This window comes from Danio rerio, chromosome 2 (assembly GCF_049306965.1).
Source record: "Danio rerio strain Tuebingen ecotype United States chromosome 2, GRCz12tu, whole genome shotgun sequence".
In the NCBI taxonomy this organism is placed as follows: domain Eukaryota; kingdom Metazoa; phylum Chordata; class Actinopteri; order Cypriniformes; family Danionidae; genus Danio; species Danio rerio.
In genome coordinates, this window is record NC_133177.1 from 16571112 (window position 1) to 16594731 (window position 23620).

General features: G+C 45.3%; 2 pseudogenes; both read left to right on the forward strand.

Moving 5' to 3' along the window:
* The first annotated feature begins 15673 nt into the window (after positions 1–15673).
* On the forward strand, positions 15674–15851 carry LOC141379429 (U2 spliceosomal RNA; annotated as a pseudogene).
* A 4335-nt stretch (positions 15852–20186) lies between these two features.
* On the forward strand, positions 20187–20346 carry LOC141379457 (U2 spliceosomal RNA; annotated as a pseudogene).
* The last annotated feature ends 3274 nt before the right edge of the window (positions 20347–23620 follow it).

The following is a 23620-nucleotide window of genomic DNA, read 5'->3' on the forward strand; positions in this document are numbered from 1 at the left end:
TCATGGCCCTTACTATTTCCACTATTAATGTGAGAAGTGTGAGGAGCCCCATTCGAGCACAAAGCGTTTTATCTTTTTTAAAACTCTTAAAGTCTGATGTGTTTTTATTACAAGAATGTGCCTTACCTTTTATCTCTAATTACAGAAAGTGGGAAGACGTGTGGACCCCAGGTCCCTCCCTATGGAGCGGATCGAACCAAAACAAAAATGATGGGGTCGCAATTTTAATAAACAATCCCAACATTCTGGTGAAGGGTACCACTGTGGTGAGAGATGGGCGGGCCTTTTTAGCAACACTGACTTTTTTAGGAAGAGATTTTAATGTTTTAAATATATACGGACACACTGATAAAAACGAGAGATATGAACTTTTAGAAGACTTGCAGCCCCACATGCTTGGTAAACCTCCCCTAGTGGTGGCAGGGGATTTTAATTGTATTCTAACACAGAAAGACAGGAAAAAGGCAGATTTTAAATTGGACAAAACATCAACTCTTTTAAACCATTTAGTTAAAGATTTTAAATTAGTTGACTGTTTTAGACAAGTGCATCCAAGAGAGGAAGGCTTCACTTGGTTCAGTAGTGACAGCACCAGTGCCTCTCGAATAGACTATATTTTTACAAGAGATTTCCCGCCCGTGGATGCTACATTGACCCCCACCTTTTTTTCTGATCACACAATACTATCCTGCACTCTTTCACTTCCCCCTGGTGTGACGATAGGCGGAGGGCTGTGGAAGCTGAACTGCTCCCTGTTGGAAGAGGAGGAAGTGGTTAAAGGATATAGGGAGCAGTTCAGCCAATGGCAGACCCTCCAGGACTTTTATGATACACGAGCACAGTGGTGGGAAATGGTTAAAGGGAGGACAAGAACATATTTTAAAAAAATAGGAAAACAGAGAAAAAACAAAAGGAAAAAACACATGTTGGGGCTGCAAAAACGTTTACAAAGATATTTTAACCTTTTAAATATGGGCTTTGATTTTAACAATGAAATTAAAGAAGTTAAAAAAGAGATGTTGGTTTTAGCAGAGGAAAATAGCAGGGGAGTGATTTTAAGAGCAAAAGAGAAAAAAATTGAAGAAAATGAAAAGTGTACAAGATATTTTTTTAAAAAAATAATCACAAAGGGAGGTGGGATATCAAAGATTAAAAACGATGAGGGGACTATTTTAAATACCACAGAGGGGGTTTTAAAAGAAGTCGAAAAGTTTTACGAAAATTTATATGGGAAAAAAATAGTACACGAGGACGCTTTAAACGAGGTTTTAAATTTTTTAGACAAAAAAGTACAAAAAGAAAAACATTCAGTTTTAACCCAAGATTTTAAGAAAGAAGATTTAGATAAAGCTCTTAAAAGTTTTAAAAAGGGGAAGTCTCCAGGAATGGACGGTCTTCCCCTGGAGTTTTATCAATGTTTCTGGGACATTTTAGCTGGGGTTTTACTGACTGTTTTTAATGAATTCGAAAATTTTAACAAACTACCTGCGGATTTTAGATTAGGAATAGTTTCTCTGCTTTTTAAAAAAGATGACAAGAAAATTTTAAAAAATTGGCGACCAATCACTCTTTTAAACACAGATTATAAACTTTTTACAAAGATTTTAGCGACACGGATGTCGACAGTTTTAGAGGATGTAATCCACCCGGATCAAGCCTGTGCTGTGCCCGGGAGGAAGATCACGGACAGCCTATTGCTGATCCGAGATGCCATCTGTTACGCGAGAGACAGAAACATTCGTCTAGCCGTGGTAAATTTAGATTTTGAAAAAGCATTTGACAGAGTCTCGCACCAGTACTTGTTACAAGTACTGGAAAAAATGGGGTTCCCGGGAAGATTTTTAGCATGGGTGGGACTGCTGTACAATGACCTTGTCAGCAAAATCATTGTAAATGGGCATTTAACAAAAGCAGTAAATATCTGCAGTGGCGTCCGTCAAGGGTGTCCGTTATCCCCACTCCTGTATGTGGTTTGTATTGAACCACTGGCACAGCTCTTGAGAAGGGATAAATGGATTACAGGTTTTAAAATTCCGGGGGGTTTAACAGCATCTTGTGTTTTATATATGGACGACGTTACCCTTTTAACGACAGACCTCACCTCGGCCCGAAGAGCTATGGATTTGACCGATTTCTACGGTCGGGCCTCGGGAGCCAGATTAAACCGAAAAAAGTCCGAGGCCCAGCTCTTCGGGCCGTGGGGTAACGTCGTCACAGAGGGACTAGAGCTGACTTTTAAGGAAAATGATTTTAAAATTTTAGGGGTAAAATTTGACAAAGAGGGTGGGGGAGGGCAAAATTGGAACGACATTTTAACAAAGGTAAACCAAAAGTTGGGATTCTGGGGGTTACGAAAATTAACAATGGAGGGTAAAATTTTGATTTTTAAATCCGTAATTTTACCACTCATTTTACTTGTTTCTTCTGTTTTTAGTCCACCAAGACGTTTTATCAGGAAGTTGGAAAGGGCGGTGTTTTATTTCCTGTGGGGATCCAAGTGGGAGCGCCTAAGAAGAACAGAGTTAAAGAAAAAGCCCGAACATGGTGGAAAAGGCCTCCCGGATCCCCACCTGTTTTTAGGCAGCCGCTTCACCGCCCTGCATTTTAGTTACGCGTTGACCCCATCCAGAGAAAACAAGACGGCTGCCATGACTCGCTTCTGGATGGGGTCCTACCTGAGAACCCTGAAAGTTTTAGCAGTGGACCTGAAGTACCCAGTGTCTTTTAATTTACCTAGGGAGTATGATTTTATAAAGAAATTTTTAAAGAAGTATGTTTTAGAGACTAACGATGTCACCATTTTAACTAACCACAAGGCTCTCATTTCTCTTGTGCAGGATCGAGAGACGGTGAGTCGGGTCCCGGGCCTCACATTATGTGAGGCCCAACAAGTGTGGAGGAACGCGGCCCACCCAGCTCTCCAGAACGGACACAAGGACCTGTTGTGGATGGCGGCACATGAGATCCTCCCGGTCAGGGCGGTTATGCACTCCAGAGGCATGGCCAGAAACCCCGTCTGCCCACGGCCTGGGTGTGGATGCCCAGAGACCGTGCGGCACCTGCTCTGGGAGTGCGGCGCTGCGCGGGACCTGTGGGCCAGGACCGGCCCCCTGTATCATCAGTACCTGCCGGCGGGGAGGGCCCAGATGGACTACCACCTTATCATCCATGGGGTGGGCCAGGGCGTGAAAGACATGACAAAACAGGACTTTACATCGCTCTGGCTCACCCTGACCGCCATCAAGGATGCCATCTGGGTCACAAGAAACCTGCTGGTGGGGAAGCAGGTCACGGTACCCCTGCAAGGGACAAAGGGACTGATAACAACCACGCTACAGGGGTACCGGACCTTGACAAGAGGCCAAGGGGGCCGGGGTCGCACGGAGGAGGTCCCGGCCGCCACCGTACCTGGCCGCCCGTAGATGCACCCTCACCACTCAGGCTACGGGAACAGCGGGCCAGCAGGCCAGAGGAGGGGGATCTCCGCTATGCCCTTGAAACACAGGGGCTGTGACCGTCCTGGAGAGTTGGTGTGAATGGACTTTTTTTTGGTATGACTCACCCTCGATCCTGGACAAAGAAATGATTTTATTTCTTTGGATTGCGTCTACTCTTTTACATCGTTTTTACTGGACCGATTTTATTGCTTTTATCAACGCAGCGCCTGGACTCTCTCTTTTTTTGACATAACACACGCACACACAAAAGACTTTTGCAAAACATACACTTTTATTTCTTCCAAAAAAACCACGTTTTTAAAGGAAAATGTTATGCTTATTGTCTGTGTTTTATTGTCTTTTAAAGTGTGCTAAAATGTTTTAACATGTGTTTTTCTGTTTTAGCCCCTTTAAGTCCAGTGTTTAGTTAAAATGGTGATTAGCCAACAAGTTTTAGGCCAGTTTTATTGTCTATGTTTTTAGTTTTTAGCCTTTATTTTATTGAACAGCCTGGTTTTTACTCCATTGTATGTTGTTTGTTTTTTAAAAACACGTCTTTTATTCAAACACCATTGATTTGTACGTTCACACAATAGCATTTTTTAAATTTATACTGTATTTTATTGCATTTATTTATTTATTCTGTAAGTTTTATATTCAAAAGAAAATATGTGAAACGACAAAAGATGAAGATGTGTTTTTGGGATGGAGATTTTATGTAAAAATTGTCAAACGCTGTCAATAAATTTTTTTCGTAAGAAAAAATCTGTTCTTATCAGTAAAGGAATTGCACTTTTTAAGGTAAGACGTTTTAAGTATTTATTGGCTATTTATTTGGGTTTTAGTGTTTTAGTGTGTTTTAAGCTGTTGGTGCCTCCACCATGTCGGCTGCTCGTGCCGGCGTGAGGAGGCACCACAGCGTACGCTTTTTATTAAAAGAAAAAAATGGTAAGCTCCTGGAGATGTCCAGACTGGACTTCTCCAGGAAGCTGATACAAAAAACCTTAAATTTTAGACCTGAAGACCTGAATTGTATAGTGACTCTGCCTCTAGGAAAAGGATTTGATGTTAGTTTTAGAGCTGCTTCCCTATTAAATGACTTCTGGCAAAGGTTTGATGCGGTTAAGATCCAGTTTTCCATGTTTACTGTGGAAAAACTTTCTGACAACACACTTAAAACTGTGATTGTCAGAATGTTTAATGAAACAGTTACTGGAGATGACATTTGTGTGTGGCTGGGCAGATATTGCACTGTTCGAGGCCAGCCAGTCAAGGTGCTAGATGAGGATGGCATCTGGAATTGCTCCTGGCGAATTCCCATTAAACAATGGGAAGATGCCGGGGGCTACCAGGGCCTGAGACATCTGCCCTCAATGATTGTGCTTGGAGAGAACAGGGGCTACATTCATTATCAGGGGATGCCCAAATTGTGCAGAAAGTGTGGGAAGAATGGGCATCTCGCTGAAGCATGCCAGGAGTTAATCTGTGGGAAGTGCAGAGAAGTTGGTCAGTTTTGAGCAGTGCACCAATGGCAGGCGGTGCAATCTGTGTGGAGAAGAAAACCATCTCTTCAGAGATTGCCCAAAAAGCTTTGCCAACAAGCTGAAAAACAACAAAATGGCCGCCCCACAAGCAAGCATGGTTGAACAAAGGGAGGAGGCGGGAAATTCCCTGCCAGCCACAGGAACCGGCCAGGAAGAAGAAAATGGGGCGGCCATAGGGGCGGAGTCACCCATTTTATTTGAACAGAGGGAGGAAGCCCCTCCCCAACAAAGTGTGACACAAAATGTAACAGCCAATGAGGAGGAGGAAACGGCTTCCTCTCTCCTCACCGTCTCTGAGGCAAGTGTTGACGCTAGTCAAAGTGAAACTCAGTGTTCACTTCCTTATGCTCAGATGCAGAAACGGGCTGCGAGATCTCCTCTGGAAATGGAGGAGAAAAGACTAAGGGCTTCAGAGCGGCTAGATAGTTCCAAATCGGAAGATCTAGACCGCTCATGGCCCTTAGGTTCTCCAAATGGAGTTTCATTTCTGCATGTAAAGCTAAGATCATCATCACCGAAGGAGCTACAAGAGGTCTTCTCTGTGGCTTCTGAAGTGGTTAGCATCTCCTCCCCTGACCCAACACCTGTTGGGATAGGTAAAGAGCAGATGCAACAAGACATAACCTGATTTTTATCTTGTTTTTAAAACCATTGATATCTTTGTAAACTAACTGTAACTCTTTTAAATGTTCATATCCCTTTTTCATCTGCTCATGGCCCTTACTATTTCCACTATTAATGTGAGAAGTGTGAGGAGCCCCATTCGAGCACAAAGCGTTTTATCTTTTTTAAAACTCTTAAAGTCTGATGTGTTTTTATTACAAGAATGTGCCTTACCTTTTATCTCTAATTACAGAAAGTGGGAAGACGTGTGGACCCCAGGTCCCTCCCTATGGAGCGGATCGAACCAAAACAAAAATGATGGGGTCGCAATTTTAATAAAAAATCCCAACATTCTGGTGAAGGGTACCACTGTGGTGAGAGATGGGCGGGCTTTTTTAGTAACACTGACTTTTTTAGGAAGAGATTTTAATGTTTTAAATATATACGGACACACTGATAAAAACGAGAGATATGAACTTTTAGAAGACTTGCAGCCCCACATGCTTGGTAAACCTCCCCTAGTGGTGGCAGGGGATTTTAATTGTATTCTAACACAGAAAGACAGGAAAAAGGCAGATTTTAAATTGGACAAAACATCAACTCTTTTAAACAATTTAGTTAAAGATTTTAAATTAGTTGACTGTTTTAGACAAGTGCATCCAAGAGAGGAAGGCTTCACTTGGTTCAGTAGTGACAGCACCAGTGCCTCTCGAATAGACTATATTTTTACAAGAGATTTCCCGCCCGTGGATGCTACATTGACCCCCACCTTTTTTTCTGATCACACAATACTATCCTGCACTCTTTCACTTCCCCCTGGTGTGACGATAGGCGGAGGGCTGTGGAAGCTGAACTGCTCCCTGTTGGAAGAGGAGGAAGTGGTTAAAGGATATAGGGAGCAGTTCAGCCAATGGCAGACCCTCCAGGACTTTTATGATACACGAGCACAGTGGTGGGAAATGGTTAAAGGGAGGACAAAAACATATTTTAAAAAAATAGGAAAACAGAGAAAAAACAAAAGGAAAAAACGCATGTTGGGGCTGCAAAAACGTTTACAAAGATATTTTAACCTTTTAAACATGGGCTTTGATTTTAACAACGAAATTAAAGAAGTTAAAAAAGAGATGTTGGTTTTAGCAGAGGAAAATAGCAGGGGAGTGATTTTAAGAGCAAAAGAGAAAAAAATTGAAGAAAATGAAAAGTGTACAAGATATTTTTTTAAAAAAATAATCACAAAGGGAGAGGGGATATCAAAGATAAAAAACGACGAGGGGACTATTTTAAATACCACAGAGGGGGTTTTAAAAGAAGTCGAAAAGTTTTACGAAAACTTATATGGGAAAAAAATAGTACACGAGGACGCTTCAAATGAGGTTTTAAATTTTTTGGACAAAAAAGTACAAAAAGAAAAACATTCAGTTTTAACCCAAGATTTTAAGAAAGAAGATTTAGATAAAGCTCTTAAAAGTTTTAAAAAGGGGAAGTCTCCAGGAATGGACGGTCTTCCCCTGGAGTTTTATCAATGTTTCTGGGACATTTTAGCTGGGGTTTTACTGACTGTTTTTAATGAATTTGAAAATTTTAACAAACTACCTGCGGATTTTAGATTAGGAATAGTTTCTCTGCTTTTTAAAAAAGATGACAAGACAATTTTAAAAAATTGGCGACCAATTACTCTTTTAAACACTGATTATAAATTTTTTACAAAGATTTTAGCGACAAGGATGTCGACAGTTTTAGAGGATGTAATCCACCCGGATCAAGCCTGTGCTGTGCCCGGGAGGAAGATCACGGACAGCCTATTGCTGATCCGAGATGCCATCTGTTACGCGAGAGACAGAAACATTCGTCTAGCCGTGGTAAATTTAGATTTTGAAAAAGCATTTGACAGAGTCTCGCACCAGTACTTGTTACAAGTACTGGAAAAAATGGGGTTCCCGGGAAGATTTTTAGCATGGGTGGGACTGCTGTACAACGACCTTGTCAGCAAAATCATTGTAAATGGGCATTTAACAAAAGCAGTAAATATCTGCAGTGGTGTCCGTCAAGGGTGTCCGTTATCCCCACTCCTGTATGTGGTTTGCATTGAACCACTGGCACAGCTCTTGAGAAGGGATAAATGGATTACAGGTTTTAAAATTCCGGGGGGTTTGACAGCATCTTGTGTTTTATATATGGACGACGTTACCCTTTTAACGACAGACCTCACCTCGGCCCGAAGAGCTATGGATTTGACCGATTTCTACGGTCGGGCCTCGGGAGCCAGATTAAACCGAAAAAAGTCCGAGGCCCAGCTCTTCGGGCCGTGGGGTAACGTCGTCACAGAGGGACTAGAGCTGACTTTTAAGGAAAATGATTTTAAAATTTTAGGGGTAAAATTTGACAAAGAGGGTGGGGGAGGGCAAAATTGGAACGACATTTTAACAAAGGTAAACCAAAAGTTGGGATTCTGGGGGTTACGAAAATTAACAATGGAGGGTAAAATTTTGATTTTTAAATCCGTAATTTTACCACTCATTTTACTTGTTTCTTCTGTTTTTAGTCCACCAAGACGTTTTATCAGGAAGTTGGAAAGGGCGGTGTTTTATTTCCTGTGGGGATCCAAGTGGGAGCGCCTAAGAAGAACAGAGTTAAAGAAAAAGCCCGGACATGGTGGAAAAGGCCTCCCGGATCCCCACCTGTTTTTAGGCAGCCGCTTCACCGCCCTGCATTTTAGTTACGCGTTGACCCCATCCAGAGAAAACAAGACGGCTGCCATGACTCGCTTCTGGATGGGGTCCTACCTGAGAACCCTGAAAGTTTTAGCAGTGGACCTTAAGTACCCAGTGTCTTTTAATTTACCTAGGGAGTATGATTTTATAAAGAAATTTTTAAAGAAGTATGTTTTAGAGACTAACGATGTCACCATTTTAACTAACCACAAGGCTCTCATTTCTCTTGTGCAGGATCGAGAGACGGTGAGTCGGGTCCCGGGCCTCACATTATGTGAGGCCCAACAAGTGTGGAGGAACGCGGCCCACCCAGCTCTCCAGAACGGACACAAGGACCTGTTGTGGATGGTGGCACATGAGATCCTCCCGGTCAGGGCGGTCATGCACTCCAGAGGCATGGCCAGAAACCCCGTCTGCCCACGGCCTGGGTGTGGATGCCCAGAGACCGTGCGGCACCTGCTCTGGGAGTGCGGCGCTGCGCGGGACCTGTGGGCCAGGACCGGCCCCCTGTATCATCAGTACCTGCCGGCGGGGAGGGCCCAGATGGACTACCACCTTATCATCCATGGGGTGGGCCAGGGCGTGAAAGACATGACAAAACAGGACTTTACATCGCTCTGGCTCACCCTGACCGCCATCAAGGATGCCATCTGGGTCACAAGAAACCTGCTGGTGGGGAAGCAGGTCACGGTACCCCTGCAAGGGACAAAGGGACTGATAACAACCACGCTACAGGGGTACCGGACCTTGACAAGAGGCCAAGGGGGCCGGGGTCGCACGGAGGAGGTCCCGGCCGCCACCGTACCTGGCCGCCCGTAGATGCACCCTCACCACTCAGGCTACGGGAACAGCGGGCCAGCAGGCCAGAGGAGGGGGATCTCCGCTATGCCCTTGAAACACAGGGGCTGTGACCGTCCTGGAGAGTTGGTGTGAATGGTCTTTTTTTTGGTATGACTCACCCTCGATCCTGGACAAAGAAATGATTTTATCTTCTTATTGTTACTATTGCTTTTCATGCATTTTTTAACGGACTGGTTTTTATCACTTTTTTTTATCAACATCTACGCCAAGGACTTTTTTTTTACATAACACACGCACACACAAAAGACTTTCGCACAACATACACTTTTATTTCCTCCACAAACCCTGATTTTAAAGTGTTTTTGTTAAGTGCCATATGTCTTTTAATGTGTATTGAAATGTTTTAAAATGTGTGTTTTATGTTTCAATTCATTTTTACTAAGTCCTGCGTTGTTAAAATGGTGACTAGACCGTGATTCTTTTTTAGACCCGTTTTAATTTTTATTGAACAGCTTGTTTTTTAGTCTTTCATTTGTTTGCCTTTTTTAAAAAAAAACATGTCCTCTATACACTTGACATTTTATGTTCATTTAAAGTACTTTTGCAAGTATTTATTTATTTATTTATTTATTTATTTATTTATTTATGTATATATTTATTCATTTTTTATTTATTTACTGTTAAGTACTCAAATGAAACTAAGTGAAGAGATATGTTTTTAAATATGATTGTGATGTAAGAAACAAATGGGAAACGCTGTCAATAAATTTTTTTCGAAAGAAAAAATCTGTTCTTATCAGTATTATACTTGGGCTTACCTCGCGGGCAGTGACAGCGATCGCCTCTTGGAGGTTTCCTGGCTCACAATTACTCCTGTGTTGTGAGCCCTCAACCCTTGAGAGGTAAAGGAATTGCACTTTTTAAGGTAAGACGTTTTAAGTATTTATTGGCTATTTATTGTGGTTTTAGTGTTTTAGTGTGTTTTAAGCTGTTGGTGCCTCCACCATGTCGGCTGCTCGTGCCGGCGTGAGGAGGCACCACAGCGTACGCTTTTTATTAAAAGAAAAAAATGGTAAGCTCCTGGAGATGTCCAGACTGGACTTCTCCAGGAAGCTGATACAAAAAACCTTAAATTTTAGACCTGAAGACCTGAATTGTATAGTGACTCTGCCTCTAGGAAAAGGATTTGATGTTAGTTTTAGAGCTGCTTCCCTATTAAATGACTTCTGGCAAAGGTTTGATGCGGTTAAGATCCAGTTTTCCATGTTTACTGTGGAAAAACTTTCTGACAACACACTTAAAACTGTGATTGTCAGAATGTTTAATGAAACAGTTACTGGAGATGACATTTGTGTGTGGCTGGGCAGATATTGCACTGTTCGAGGCCAGCCAGTCAAGGTGCTAGATGAGGATGGCATCTGGAATTGCTCCTGGCGAATTCCCATTAAACAATGGGAAGATGCCGGGGGCTACCAGGGCCTGAGACATCTGCCCTCAATGATTGTGCTTGGAGAGAACAGGGGCTACATTCATTATCAGGGGATGCCCAAATTGTGCAGAAAGTGTGGGAAGAATGGGCATCTCGCTGAAGCATGCCAGGAGTTAATCTGTGGGAAGTGCAGAGAAGTTGGTCACAGTTTTGAGCAGTGCACCAATGGCAGGCGGTGCAATCTGTGTGGAGAAGAAAACCATCTCTTCAGAGATTGCCCAAAAAGCTTTGCCAACAAGCTGAAAAACAACAAAATGGCCGCCCCACAAGCAAGCATGGTCGAACAAAGGGAGGAGGCGGTCCCTGTGGTTTTGGCGGGAAATTCCCTGCCAGCCACAGGAACCGGCCAGGAAGAAGGAAATGGGGCGGCCATAGGGGCGGAGTCACCCATTTTATTTGAACAGAGGGAGGAAGCCCCTCCCCAACAAAGTGTGACACAAAATGTAACAGCCAATGAGGAGGAGGAAACGGCTTCCTCTCTCCTCACCGTCTCTGAGGCAAGTGTTGACGCTAGTCAAAGTGAAACTCAGTGTTCACTTCCTTATGCTCAGATGCAGAAACGGGCTGCGAGATCTCCTCTGGAAATGGAGGAGAAAAGACTGAGGGCTTCAGAGCGGCTAGATAGTTCCAAATCGGAAGATCTAGACCGCTCATGGCCCTTAGGTTCTCCTAATGGAGTTTCATTTCTGCATGTAAAGCTAAGATCATCATCACCGAAGGAGCTACAAGAGGTCTTCTCTGTGGCTTCTGAAGTGGTTAGCATCTCCTCCCCTGACCCAACACCTGTTGGGATAGGGAAAGAGCAGATGCAACAAGACATAACCTGATTTTTATCTTGTTTTTAAAACCATTGATATCTTTGTAAACTAACTGTAACTCTTTTAAATGTTCATATCCCCTTTTCATCTGCTCATGGCCCTTACTATTTCCACTATTAATGTGAGAAGTGTGAGGAGCCCCATTCGAGCACAAAGCGTTTTATCTTTTTTAAAACTCTTAAAGTCTGATGTGTTTTTATTACAAGAATGTGCCTTACCTTTTATCTCTAATTACAGAAAGTGGGAAGACGTGTGGACCCCAGGTCCCTCCCTATGGAGCGGATCGAACCAAAACAAAAATGATGGGGTCGCAATTTTAATAAACAATCCCAACATTCTGGTGAAGGGTACCACTGTGGTGAGAGATGGGCGGGCCTTTTTAGCAACACTGACTTTTTTAGGAAGAGATTTTAATGTTTTAAATATATACGGACACACTGATAAAAACGAGAGATATGAACTTTTAGAAGACTTGCAGCCCCACATGCTTGGTAAACCTCCCCTAGTGGTGGCAGGGGATTTTAATTGTATTCTAACACAGAAAGACAGGAAAAAGGCAGATTTTAAATTGGACAAAACATCAACTCTTTTAAACCATTTAGTTAAAGATTTTAAATTAGTTGACTGTTTTAGACAAGTGCATCCAAGAGAGGAAGGCTTCACTTGGTTCAGTAGTGACAGCACCAGTGCCTCTCGAATAGACTATATTTTTACAAGAGATTTCCCGCCCGTGGATGCTACATTGACCCCCACCTTTTTTTCTGATCACACAATACTATCCTGCACTCTTTCACTTCCCCCTGGTGTGACGATAGGCGGAGGGCTGTGGAAGCTGAACTGCTCCCTGTTGGAAGAGGAGGAAGTGGTTAAAGGATATAGGGAGCAGTTCAGCCAATGGCAGACCCTCCAGGACTTTTATGATACACGAGCACAGTGGTGGGAAATGGTTAAAGGGAGGACAAGAACATATTTTAAAAAAATAGGAAAACAGAGAAAAAACAAAAGGAAAAAACACATGTTGGGGCTGCAAAAACGTTTACAAAGATATTTTAACCTTTTAAATATGGGCTTTGATTTTAACAATGAAATTAAAGAAGTTAAAAAAGAGATGTTGGTTTTAGCAGAGGAAAATAGCAGGGGAGTGATTTTAAGAGCAAAAGAGAAAAAAATTGAAGAAAATGAAAAGTGTACAAGATATTTTTTTAAAAAAATAATCACAAAGGGAGGTGGGATATCAAAGATTAAAAACGATGAGGGGACTATTTTAAATACCACAGAGGGGGTTTTAAAAGAAGTCGAAAAGTTTTACGAAAATTTATATGGGAAAAAAATAGTACACGAGGACGCTTTAAACGAGGTTTTAAATTTTTTAGACAAAAAAGTACAAAAAGAAAAACATTCAGTTTTAACCCAAGATTTTAAGAAAGAAGATTTAGATAAAGCTCTTAAAAGTTTTAAAAAGGGGAAGTCTCCAGGAATGGACGGTCTTCCCCTGGAGTTTTATCAATGTTTCTGGGACATTTTAGCTGGGGTTTTACTGACTGTTTTTAATGAATTCGAAAATTTTAACAAACTACCTGCGGATTTTAGATTAGGAATAGTTTCTCTGCTTTTTAAAAAAGATGACAAGAAAATTTTAAAAAATTGGCGACCAATCACTCTTTTAAACACAGATTATAAACTTTTTACAAAGATTTTAGCGACACGGATGTCGACAGTTTTAGAGGATGTAATCCACCCGGATCAAGCCTGTGCTGTGCCCGGGAGGAAGATCACGGACAGCCTATTGCTGATCCGAGATGCCATCTGTTACGCGAGAGACAGAAACATTCGTCTAGCCGTGGTAAATTTAGATTTTGAAAAAGCATTTGACAGAGTCTCGCACCAGTACTTGTTACAAGTACTGGAAAAAATGGGGTTCCCGGGAAGATTTTTAGCATGGGTGGGACTGCTGTACAATGACCTTGTCAGCAAAATCATTGTAAATGGGCATTTAACAAAAGCAGTAAATATCTGCAGTGGCGTCCGTCAAGGGTGTCCGTTATCCCCACTCCTGTATGTGGTTTGTATTGAACCACTGGCACAGCTCTTGAGAAGGGATAAATGGATTACAGGTTTTAAAATTCCGGGGGGTTTAATAGCATCTTGTGTTTTATATATGGACGACGTTACCCTTTTAACGACAGACCTCACCTCGGCCCGAAGAGCTATGGATCTGACCGATTTCTACGGTCGGGCCTCGGGAGCCAGATTAAACCGAAAAAAGTCCGAGGCCCAGCTCTTCGGGCCGTGGGGTAACGTCGTCACAGAGGGACTAGAGCTGACTTTTAAGGAAAATGATTTTAAAATTTTAGGGGTAAAATTTGACAAAGAGGGTGGGGGAGGGCAAAATTGGAACGACATTTTAACAAAGGTAAACCAAAAGTTGGGATTCTGGGGGTTACGAAAATTAACAATGGAGGGTAAAATTTTGATTTTTAAATCCGTAATTTTACCACTCATTTTACTTGTTTCTTCTGTTTTTAGTCCACCAAGACGTTTTATCAGGAAGTTGGAAAGGGCGGTGTTTTATTTCCTGTGGGGATCCAAGTGGGAGCGCCTAAGAAGAACAGAGTTAAAGAAAAAGCCCGAACATGGTGGAAAAGGCCTCCCGGATCCCCACCTGTTTTTAGGCAGCCGCTTCACCGCCCTGCATTTTAGTTACGCGTTGACCCCATCCAGAGAAAACAAGACGGCTGCCATGACTCGCTTCTGGATGGGGTCCTACCTGAGAACCCTGAAAGTTTTAGCAGTGGACCTTAAGTACCCAGTGTCTTTTAATTTACCTAGGGAGTATGATTTTATAAAGAAATTTTTAAAGAAGTATGTTTTAGAGACTAACGATGTCACCATTTTAACCAACCACAAGGCTCTCATTTCTCTTGTGCAGGATCGAGAGACGGTGAGTCGGGTCCCGGGCCTCACATTATGTGAGGCCCAACAAGTGTGGAGGAACGCGGCCCACCCAGCTCTCCAGAACGGACACAAGGACCTGTTGTGGATGGTGGCACATGAGATCCTCCCGGTCAGGGCGGTTATGCACTCCAGAGGCATGGCCAGAAACCCCGTCTGCCCACGGCCTGGGTGTGGATGCCCAGAGACCGTGCGGCACCTGCTCTGGGAGTGCGGCGCTGCGCGGGACCTGTGGGCCAGGACCGGCCCCCTGTATCATCAGTACCTGCCGGCGGGGAGGGCCCAGATGGACTACCACCTTATCATCCATGGGGTGGGCCAGGGCGTGAAAGACATGACAAAACAGGACTTTACATCGCTCTGGCTCACCCTGACCGCCATCAAGGATGCCATCTGGGTCACAAGAAACCTGCTGGTGGGGAAGCAGGTCACGGTACCCCTGCAAGGGACAAAGGGACTGATAACAACCACGCTACAGGGGTACCGGACCTTGACAAGAGGCCAAGGGGGCCGGGGTCGCACGGAGGAGGTCCCGGCCGCCACCGTACCTGGCCGCCCGTAGATGCACCCTCACCACTCTGGCTACGGGAACAGCGGGCCAGCAGGCCAGAGGAGGGGGATCTCCGCTATGCCCTTGAAACACAGGGGCTGTGACCGTCCTGGAGAGTTGGTGTGAATGGACTTTTTTTTTGGTATGACTCACCCTCGATCCTGGACAAAGAAATGATTTTATTTCTTTGGATTGCGTCTACTCTTTTACATCGTTTTTACTGGACCGATTTTATTGCTTTTATCAACGCAGCGCCTGGACTCTCTCTTTTTTTGACATAACACACGCACACACAAAAGACTTTTGCAAAACATACACTTTTATTTCTTCCAAAAAAACCACGTTTTTAAAGGAAAATGTTATGCTTATTGTCTGTGTTTTATTGTCTTTTAAAGTGCGCTAAAATGTTTTAACATGTGTTTTCTGATTTAGCCCCTTTAAGTCCAGTGTTTAGTTAAAATGGTGATTAGCCAGCAAGTTTTAGGCCAGTTTTATTGTCTATGTTTTTAGTTTTTAGCCTTTATTTTATTGAACAGCCTTGTTTTTACTCCATTGTATGTTGTTTGTTTTTTAAAAAACACGTCTTTTATTTAAACACCATTGATTTGTACGTTCACACAATAGCATTTTTTAAATTTATACTGTATTTTATTGCATTTATTTATTTATTCTGTAAGTTTTATATTCAAAAGAAAATATGTGAAACGACAAAAGATGAAGATGTGTTTTTGGGATAGAGACTTTATGTAAAATTGTTAAACGCTGTCAATAAATTTTTTTCGTAAGAAAAAAATCTGTTCTTATCAGTTTAATATCTGATACGTGCCCTACCCGGGCACTATATATTAAATTGATTTTTGCAGCTGGGAGATGGGTTAGGGGCTTGCTCCACCCACTCCACGCATCGACCTGGTATTGCAGTACCTCCGGGAACGGTGCACTCATTAAGCGGTGAACAGCAGAACTAGATTGCATGAAATTTAACATAACGTTAGATTGAATGTAGGGACTTGCGCTTCTTTGCGATTAGGTATCTGTCTTATGCGCTCGTTTAGACAGTGAGCATGAACAACCCTCTTGGCAGGATCCTCTTATTCTAGTCCATGAGCCACGATGCACATATTGCAACTCAGGGAGGAAAAAAAAATAAATAAAAAAAATCCATCCAAAATTCCCAATCAGGACCTAAGTCTGACCTGGGGGATGGTGGGTCCAGAGAGCTGTGGAGAGGATAATTCCCAATCAGGACCCAAGTCTGACCTGGGGGATGGTGGGTCCAGAGAGCTGTGCAGAGGATTTGAAAAATGGCAAAGCATGAAACCCCCGCTCCTGTCGCATTCACCCAGGGTCCAAAGCGCCGGGCCGGGGCCCCAACTCCCAGCCTACGTGTGGGGACGTCCCGCGCCTAGAGGTACATGCCCCTTTGGGGCACCAGCGGCACGCAAGGCTGGCACCTGCGGTTAACCAAGTCAATGTTCCCGGGCTTAAGTTTGGGCTACCCGGGCACTGCTGGAGAACAGGTGTTCCTCCAGGGTCCCCCACAGGGCAGGTGCTTGCCCCCAGAGAGGGTGAAGATTACCCAGCCAGAGTCAAGGCCAGTGCGGGCAAGGAAAAACGCTCCGGAAAGGGGGGCCCTTAGGAGCTTAAGCGTATCCCCGGGAAAGGGTGACTGATTTCCGGCCAAGCTGGATTGGAAGAAAGGCTCTGGAAGTCCTTCCCATGGAAGGGTCCCTTAAGAGCTGGGTCTGACCCTAAAAAAGGTGATGGTTTCCCGCTAATTGTGGCCATGGAAGTCCTTCCAGGGCGCTTTTGAGAGCTAAAACACACCCCAGAAAGAGTGACCGATTCCTGCTGATTATGGTGGCTCAAGTGGGCATGGAAGAATCGCCCTGGAAGTCCTTCCCACTGGTCCCTTGAGTAGCCGAAGCTGCCCCAGAAAGGGTGACTGATTGCCGCTTGTGGAGGCATCTCGTTTGGGCTTGGAAGAAACGCCCTGGAGGTCTGTTCTTGGGGCCCTTCCAGAGGTCTAGCTGCCCCAGAAAGAGTGACTGATTCCCGCCTATTGTGGCAGCTCGTTTGGGCTTGGAAGAAACGCCCTGGAGGTCTTGTTCTTGGGGTCCTTCAAGAGGTCTAGCTGCCCCAGAAAGAGTGACTGATTCCCGCCTATTGTGGCAGTTGCTGGCAGCTTGTTTTGGCATTCAAGAAACCCTCCATAAGTCTTACCCAGGGGTCCCTTTGGAGCTGAAGCTGCCCCAGACAGGGTGACTGACTCCCGCTTATTGTGGCAGCTCAATTGGGCATGGAAGAAACGCCCTGGAGGTCTTGTTCTTGGGGCCCTTCAAGAGCTCAAGCTGCCCCAGAAAGAGTGACTGATTCCTGCCAGTTGCTGGCAGCTCGTTTTGGCATTCAAGAAACCCTCCGCAAGTCTTACCCAGGGGTCCCTTTAGAGCTGAAGCTGCCCCAGAAAGAGTGACTCCTTCCCCGCTGACTGTGGTGGCTCAAGTGGGCATGGAAGAATCACCCTGGACGTCCTTCCCAATGGTCCCTTGGGCAGCTGAAGCTGCCCCAGACAGGGTGACTGATTCCTGCTAGTTGGGGCAGCACGTTTGGGCATGGAAGAAACGCCCTGGAGGTCTGTTCTTGGGGCCCTTCCAGAGGTCTAGCTGCCCCAGAAAGAGTGACTGATTCCCGCCTATTGTGGCAGCTCGTTTGGGCTTGGAAGAAACGCCCTGGAGGTCTTGTTCTTGGGGTCCTTCAAGAGGTCTAGCTGCCCCAGAAAGAGTGACTGATTCCCGCCTATTGTGGCAGTTGCTGGCAGCTTGTTTTGGCATTCAAGAAACCCTCCATAAGTCTTACCCAGGGGTCCCTTTGGAGCTGAAGCTGCCCCAGACAGGGTGACTGACTCCCGCTTATTGTGGCAGCTCAATTGGGCATGGAAGAAACGCCCTGGAGGTCTTGTTCTTGGGGCCCTTCAAGAGCTCAAGCTGCCCCAGAAAGAGTGACTGATTCCTGCCAGTTGCTGGCAGCTCGTTTTGGCATTCAAGAAACCCTCCGCAAGTCTTACCCAGGGGTCCCTTTAGAGCTGAAGCTGCCCCAGAAAGAGTGACTCCTTCCCCGCTGACTGTGGTGGCTCAAGTGGGCATGGAAGAATCACCCTGGACGTCCTTCCCAATGGTCCCTTGGGCAGCTGAAGCTGCCCCAGACAGGGTGACTGATTCCTGCTAGTTGGGGCAGCACGTTTGGGCATGGAAGAAACGCCCTGGAGGTCTGTTCTTGGGGCCCTTCCAGAGGTCTAGCTGCCCCAGAAAGAGTGACTGATTCCCGCCTATTGTGGCAGCTCGTTTGGGCTTGGAAGAAACGCCCTGGAGGTCTTGTTCTTGGGGTCCTTCAAGAGCTCAAGCTGCCCCAGAAAGAGTGACTGATTCCTGCCAGTTGCTGGCAGCTCGTTTTGGCATTCAAGAAACCCTCCACAAGTCTTACCCAGGGGTCCCTTTAGAGCTGAAGCTGCCCCAGAAAGAGTGACTCCTTCCCCGCTGACTGTGGTGGCTCAAGTGGGCATGGAAGAATCACCCTGGAGGTCCTTCCCAGGGGTCCCTTAAGTAGCTGAGGCTGCCCCAGAAAGAGTGACTGATTCCTGCCAGTTGGGGCAGCTCCTTTGGGCATGGAAGAAATGCCCTGGAGGTCTTTTCTTGGGGTCCTTCAAGAGCTCAAGCTGCCCCGGAAAGAGTGACTGATTCCTGCCAATTGCTGGCAGCTCGTTTGGGCATGGAAGAAATGCCCTGGAGGTATTCTCTTGGGCTCCTTCAAGAGATCAAGCTGCCCCGGAAAGAGTGACATATTCCTGCCAGTTGCTGGCAGCTCGTTAGGGCATTCAAGAAACCCTCTGGAAGTCTTTCCCAGGGGTCCATTTTGAGCTGAAGCCGCCCCCGGAAAGAGTGACTGATTCCCCGCCGACTGTGGTGGCTCAAGTGGGCATGGAAGAAACACCCTGGAGGTCTTTTCTTGGGCTACTTCAAGAGCTCAAGCTGTCCCAGAAAGAGTGACTGATCCCTGCCAGGAGCTGGCAGCTCGCGTGGGCGTTCAAGAAGCCCCCTGGAAGTCTTTTTCCAGGGTTCCCTTCAGAGCTGAAGCTGCCCCCGGAAAGAGTGGCTGGTTCCTGCCAATTGCTGGCAGCTCGTTCGGGCACGCAAGAAACTCTCTGGAGGTCTTTCCCAGGGTTCCCTTTAGAGCTGAAGCTGCCCCAAAAAGAGTGACTGATTCCCGCTGATTGTGGTGGCTCAAGTGGGCATGAAAGAATCACCCTGGAGGTCCTTCCCAATGGTCCCTTAAGTAGCTGAAGCTACCCCACAAAGAGTGACTGATTCCTGCTAGTTGGGGCAGCTCCTTTGGGCATGGAAGAAATGCCCTGGAGGTCTTTTCTTGGGGTCCTTCAAGAGCTCAAGCTGCCCCAGAAAGAGTGACTGATTCCTGCCAGTTGCTGGCAGCTCGTTTTGGCATTCAAGAAACCCTCCGCAAGTCTTACCCAGGGGTCCCTTTAGAGCTGAAGCTGCCCCAGAAAGAGTGACTCCTTCCCCGCTGACTGTGGTGGCTCAAGTGGGCATGGAAGAATCACCCTGGAGGTCCTTCCCAGGGGTCCCTTAAGTAGCTGAGGCTGCCCCAGAAAGAGTGACTGATTCCTGCTAGTTGGGGCAGCTCGTTTGGGATTGGAAGAAATGCCCTGGAGGTCTTTTCTTGGGCTCCTTCAAGAGCTCAAGCTGCCCCAGAAGGAGTGACTGATGTGGTGGCTCACGCGGGCATGGAAGAAATGCCATGCAAGTCCTTTCCAGGGGTTCCTTTAGAGCTGGAGCTGCCCCAAAAAAGAGTCACTGATTCCCGCTGACTGTGGTGGCTCATACGGGCATGGAAGTCTTTTCCCAAGGCTCAAGCAGGTAAAGGAAGACAGGTTGATCTCCGAGGCCGGCCCAGACAAAATCCTGGTCTGGACTTCTGAAGGGGGGATGGCAACTACACTGACTTGGTCGGAAAAGTCTCTCAAACAGGGGCTTTTCAAGTACCCTCATTGGGCACCAGCGGCCCATAGTCACGTCTCTTTGCCGTATTCAAGCTTGGAGTTTGTTTTTGGTCACCAACGGCTCTTAGTTAAGCCTAAAATGTTATGTCTGTCTGTCTGTCAGCAAATGTGCTGGAGGTTTAAGGGTTAAAAATTAGTACCTGTTATGCTTGCCGACATTGTATTATTTGTGGCGTAGATTGCGGCTCCTACTGCTGACAGTTTGTGGGTATCGCTTCTCGGCCTTTTGGCTAAGATCAAGTGTAGTATCTGTTCTTATCAGATGGACACAGAGGAACGCGGCCCACCCAGCTCTCCAGAACGGACACAAGGACCTGTTGTGGATGGTGGCACATGAGATCCTCCCGGTCAGGGCGGTCATGCACTCCAGAGGCATGGCCAGAAACCCCGTCTGCCCACGGCCTGGGTGTGGATGCCCAGAGACCGTGCGGCACCTGCTCTGGGAGTGCGGCGCTGCGCGGGACCTGTGGGCCAGGACCGGCCCCCTGTATCATCAGTACCTGCCGGCGGGGAGGGCCCAGATGGACTACCACCTTATCATCCATGGGGTGGGCCAGGGCGTGAAAGACATGACAAAACAGGACTTTACATCGCTCTGGCTCACCCTGACCGCCATCAAGGATGCCATCTGGGTCACAAGAAACCTGCTGGTGGGGAAGCAGGTCACGGTACCCCTGCAAGGGACAAAGGGACTGATAACAACCACGCTACAGGGGTACCGGACCTTGACAAGAGGCCAAGGGGGCCGGGGTCGCACGGAGGAGGTCCCGGCCGCCACCGTACCTGGCCGCCCGTAGATGCACCCTCACCACTCTGGCTACGGGAACAGCGGGCCAGCAGGCCAGAGGAGGGGGATCTTCGCTATGCCCTTGAAACACAGGGGCTGTGACCGTCCTGGAGAGTTGGTGTGAATGGACTTTTTTTTGGTATGACTCACCCTCGATCCTGGACAAAGAAATGATTTTATCTTCTTATTGTTACTATTGCTTTTCATGCATTTTTTAACGGACTGGTTTTTATCACTTTTTTTATCAACATCTACGCCAAGGACTTTTTTTTTACATAACACACGCACACACAAAAGACTTTCGCACAACATACACTTTTATTTCCTCCACAAACCCTGATTTTAAAGTGTTTTTGTTAAGTGCCATATGTCTTTTAATGTGTATTGAAATGTTTTAAAATGTGTGTTTTATGTTTCAATTCATTTTTACTAAGTCCTGCGTTGTTAAAATGGTGACTAGACCGTGATTCTTTTTTAGACCCGTTTTAATTTTTATTGAACAGCTTGTTTTTTAGTCTTTCATTTGTTTGCCTTTTTTAAAAAAAAAAACATGTCCTCTATACACTTGACATTTTATGTTCATTTAAAGTACTTTTGCAAGTATTTATTTATTTATTTATATATTTATTCATTTTTTATTTATTTACTGTTAAGTACTCAAATGAAACTAAGTGAAGAGATATGTTTTTAGATATGATTGTGATGTAAGAAACAAATGGGAAACGCTGTCAATAAATTTTTTTCGAAAAAAAAAAAAAAAAAAAAAAATCTGTTCTTATCAGTATTATACTTGGGCTTGCCTCGCGGGCAGTGACAGCGATCGCCTCTTGGAGGTTTCCTGGCTCACAATTACTCCTGTGTTGTGAGCTCTCAACCCTTGAGAGGTAAAGGAATTGCACTTTTTAAGGTAAGACGTTTTAAGTATTTATTGGCTATTTATTGTGGTTTTAGTGTTTTAGTGTGTTTTAAGCTGTTGGTGCCTCCACCATGTCGGCTGCTCGTGCCGGCGTGAGGAGGCACCACAGCGTACGCTTTTTATTAAAAGAAAAAAATGGTAAGCTCCTGGAGATGTCCAGACTGGACTTCTCCAGGAAGCTGATACAAAAAACCTTAAATTTTAGACCTGAAGACCTGAATTGTATCGTGACTCTGCCTCTAGGAAAAGGATTTGATGTTAGTTTTAGAGCTGCTTCCCTATTAAATGACTTCTGGCAAAGGTTTGATGCGGTTAAGATCCAGTTTTCCATGTTTACTGTGGAAAAACTTTCTGACAACACACTTAAAACTGTGATTGTCAGAATGTTTAATGAAACAGTTACTGGAGATGACATTTGTGTGTGGCTGGGCAGATATTGCACTGTTCGAGGCCAGCCAGTCAAGGTGCTAGATGAGGATGGCATCTGGAATTGCTCCTGGCGAATTCCCATTAAACAATGGGAAGATGCCGGGGGCTACCAGGGCCTGAGACATCTGCCCTCAATGATTGTGCTTGGAGAGAACAGGGGCTACATTCATTATCAGGGGATGCCCAAATTGTGCAGAAAGTGTGGGAAGAATGGGCATCTCGCTGAAGCATGCCAGGAGTTAATCTGTGGGAAGTGCAGAGAAGTTGGTCACAGTTTTGAGCAGTGCACCAATGGCAGGCGGTGCAATCTGTGTGGAGAAGAAAACCATCTCTTCAGAGATTGCCCAAAAAGCTTTGCCAACAAGCTGAAAAACAACAAAATGGCCGCCCCACAAGCAAGCATGGTTGAACAAAGGGAGGAGGCGGTCCCTGTGGTTTTGGCGGGAAATTCCCTGCCAGCCACAGGAACCGGCCAGGAAGAAGGAAGTGGGGCGGCCGTAGGGGCGGAGTCCCCCATTTTATTTGAACAGAGGGAGGAAGCCCCTCCCCAACAAAGTGTGACACAAGGTGTAACAGCCAATGAGGAGGAGGAAACGGCTTCCTCTCTCCTCACCGTCTCTGAGGCAAGTGTTGACGCTAGTCAAAGTGAAACTCAGTGTTCACTTCCTTATGCTCAGATGCAGAAACGGGCTGCGAGATCTCCTCTAGAAATGGAGGAGAAAAGACTAAGGGCTTCAGAGCGGCTAGATAGTTCCAAATCGGAAGATCTAGACCGCTCATGGCCCTTAGGTTCTCCTAATGGAGTTTCATTTCTGCATGTAAAGCTAAGATCATCATCACCGAAGGAGCTACAAGAGGTCTTCTCTGTGGCTTCTGAAGTGGTTAGCATCTCCTCCCCTGACCCAACACCTGTTGGGATAGGTGAAGAGCAGATGCAACAAGACATAACCTGATTTTTATCTTGTTTTTAAAACCATTGATATCTTTGTAAACTAACTGTAACTCTTTTAAATGTTCATATCCCCTTTTCATCTGCTCATGGCCCTTACTATTTCCACTATTAATGTGAGAAGTGTGAGGAGCCCCATTCGAGCACAAAGCGTTTTATCTTTTTTAAAACTCTTAAAGTCTGATGTGTTTTTATTACAAGAATGTGCCTTACCTTTTATCTCTAATTACAGAAAGTGGGAAGACGTGTGGACCCCAGGTCCCTCCCTATGGAGCGGATCGAACCAAAACAAAAATGATGGGGTCGCAATTTTAATAAACAATCCCAACATTCTGGTGAAGGGTACCACTGTGGTGAGAGATGGGCGGGCCTTTTTAGTAACACTGACTTTTTTAGGAAGAGATTTTAACGTTTTAAATATATACGGACACACTGATAAAAACGAGAGATATGAACTTTTAGAAGACTTGCAGCCCCACATGCTTGGTAAACCTCCCCTAGTGGTGGCAGGGGATTTTAATTGTATTCTAACACAGAAAGACAGGAAAAAGGCAGATTTTAAA